Source organism: Sinocyclocheilus grahami, unplaced genomic scaffold (genome assembly GCF_001515645.1).
Source record: "Sinocyclocheilus grahami isolate Dianchi unplaced genomic scaffold, SAMN03320097.WGS_v1.1 scaffold3059.1, whole genome shotgun sequence".
In the NCBI taxonomy this organism is placed as follows: domain Eukaryota; kingdom Metazoa; phylum Chordata; class Actinopteri; order Cypriniformes; family Cyprinidae; genus Sinocyclocheilus; species Sinocyclocheilus grahami.
The window spans coordinates 19,821-22,549 of NW_015508228.1; positions in this window are offsets into that span (position 1 = coordinate 19,821).

Consider the following 2,729-nt stretch of genomic DNA (forward strand, 5'->3'; position numbering starts at 1 on the left):
AGACCAAGAAACTGCTATAGTGCTGTATACTGTAATGAAATTTGGAAAAATGTGCAGAGGATGCTAAATTTACTTTTTTTAATTTTATTTTTTACTGTACTGTATTGTGGTGCATGCCAAGTTCATACAATTCTTTGGTATGTGAACTTTTCTAGTGCTTCTCATCTACTGCAAGATTACTTTACAGTAGTAAACTGAAAATGATTTTCCCCCCAAAAGTTAATTACTGAAAAATACATCTGTATCTGTAATTTAATTTATGTAAACTGTAATAGACATTGAGCTGCAACAATAATTCCTGAATCCTAGTAAGAGTTTTTTTGTTACAGTGTTATTGATCTCAGTGTTCCCTGGGCAGGAAAGTCATCTGTGTATTTGAATTGTAACCATTTACAGTTTTTTTCAACTGCTTACACACACAATCTTTACTTGTCAAACAATTTCTGAAAGCTGACACTCAAACAGCAGAAGCACACACCAAATCTGCAAAACCATACACTAATGCTCGGCTTTTTGCAAAACACAACACACAATTCTCTATGTAACACAAAAAAATCTAACAGGAATTAATATTATGGCAAAGGTATTTATAAATGTTTGCTTTTGAGATGTGTTTGTGATATTTTGAATGCAGTGCTTCATTTTGCAAGAGATGTGAGGCATTTTGCATTTTGTGTGTGCAATTCATGGATTTGTGTGTAAAGAAAAATACAGGCAAAGTTTTGAAAATGTGTGCAAGAGGTTGGACAAAAAACCTGTAAGAAAAACTGTAATAACTAGATTGAAAAGTTTGAAAGACAAATGTATGCTGGCTTGTCTTAAAGTCTTGTTAAAAAATGTAAATGTTTGGTCAGTTAGATGTTCTAGATGTTTGCTAAAGTGTTGCTAGTTGGTAGCTAGGATATTCTGGGTGGTTGCTAGGCTCTTGCTATGCAGAGTGTTGGGGAAAGTTACTTTTAAAAGTAACACGTTACAATATTGCATTACTCCATAAAAAAGTAACTAATTACGGTACTTAGTTATGTCATTATGGAAAGTAATGCGTTACATTACTTTTGCGTTACTTTTTAAATCTGGACAGGGCTTGCCTGTTTTTAAAATAAGTAATATTTTTGGCAAATATAAAAGCCTTTTCACACCAAAGGTGAAATGAATAAGCCTCAGGCTGAAGGGAAAGTAAATTTACATCTGTACTCTGTACAGTAGAATGCAGAAGAAGAAATTAACACTACAGCAATAAAAAAAATAAAAATAAAAAAGACAAATGTTTGTCCAGTGTAATTTTCGTTTATTAGTAAGGTTGAACTGGATCGAAGGTCAGAAGCAAAGACTTTTTTTTGACTGAGTGAGATGAATTAATGTATATTCTTATTTATTTTAGAACTACAGTAACATCTCCTGGGGACAGGAGAGCTGTCAGTAAATTAAAAAAAAATTGCGTTACTTATTTGAAAAAAAAAAAACCTCAGATAATTTTGTAAATTAAAAAGTAATGCATTACATTACTAGTTACTATAAATAGGATTACGTAACTTGCAATGCGTTACCCCCAACCCTGGCTATGCAGTTGCTGGGGTGTTGGTAGAGTATACGGTTGATAGAGTTTGTTCTGGGTGATTACAGACATTCCCACCTGTTACCAACAGAAAATCAAACAGTTTTCAAAACTGATACGGTTTCAGTGCTTTGATTGTCAGCAAATATTATTTCTTTCTAATGTTAGGAAATTCAAACGTTTTTGTTGCTCTTAAACGTGATTATACCATCTATGTAGCCTATGTCTTCTTTAGTGATACTGTCACAGTGTGCCAAAGACGAGGACTAGGAGAGATGCCGGTAACAAACGTCACTTTTATTAAGTCAACACAAACTCATGTCAACAGAGGTATCTCCGTGGAAGCAACTGAGGTTAATGTGGCAGAGAGTGCATGAGAACAGTCTTATCTGAAACACCCGGTTTCCAGTTCACAATCCTTTGAGCACACGAATATCTTGGTGATAGGCAGAGCACAGGCAAGTTACAGTCTTTTAGCAGAGCCGAAGAGAAAGCCATTGAAGGAGTAACCTTGAGACCAACCGATGAGCCAGAGTGGTGAGTGTGGTCTTATAGTGTGTGATAATGTGCAGGTGCTCAGTACTCAGGTGATTGAGGGCGTGGATGCGTGATTGATTCTGTGATTGTAGATGGTGTCTCCGTGACAGTACCCCTTCCCCCACAGGCGTCTCCAGACGTTCGGGAACCACGACGACGAGGCCGGCCTCGGCCTCTGGGAGCGGGACGGTCCAGATGGAGTCGGTGATAATTGGCACTTAATGAAGGGTCAAGGATGTCATCTCCGTCCACCCAGGAGCTCTCTTCGGGACTGTACCCCTCCCAGTCGACGATGTATTGTAGACGGCCGCCCTGTCGCCTGGAACTTAGGATTTTCCAGACCTGGTAGATGGTGTCTTCAGCTGCGACCTTGGGTGGAGGAGGCACTGCCAGTTCTGTGGAAGGAGGGAGAACAGGATCAGTGACCGGTTTGAGTAAGGATGCAGACATCCGCCTGAGCCTTCTGACGTCGGACTGCCCACTGAAGATGGACGTGAGCTGAGTCCCATACCCTCTCACGCTCTTGGAACCAATAATCCACGGATGGGACTTCGGACAGTTCTCCTGACCAAGGGAATAGTGGTGCTTGGTAACAGAGTATACACTGAAAGGGAGTGAGGCCGGTGGACTCCTGACA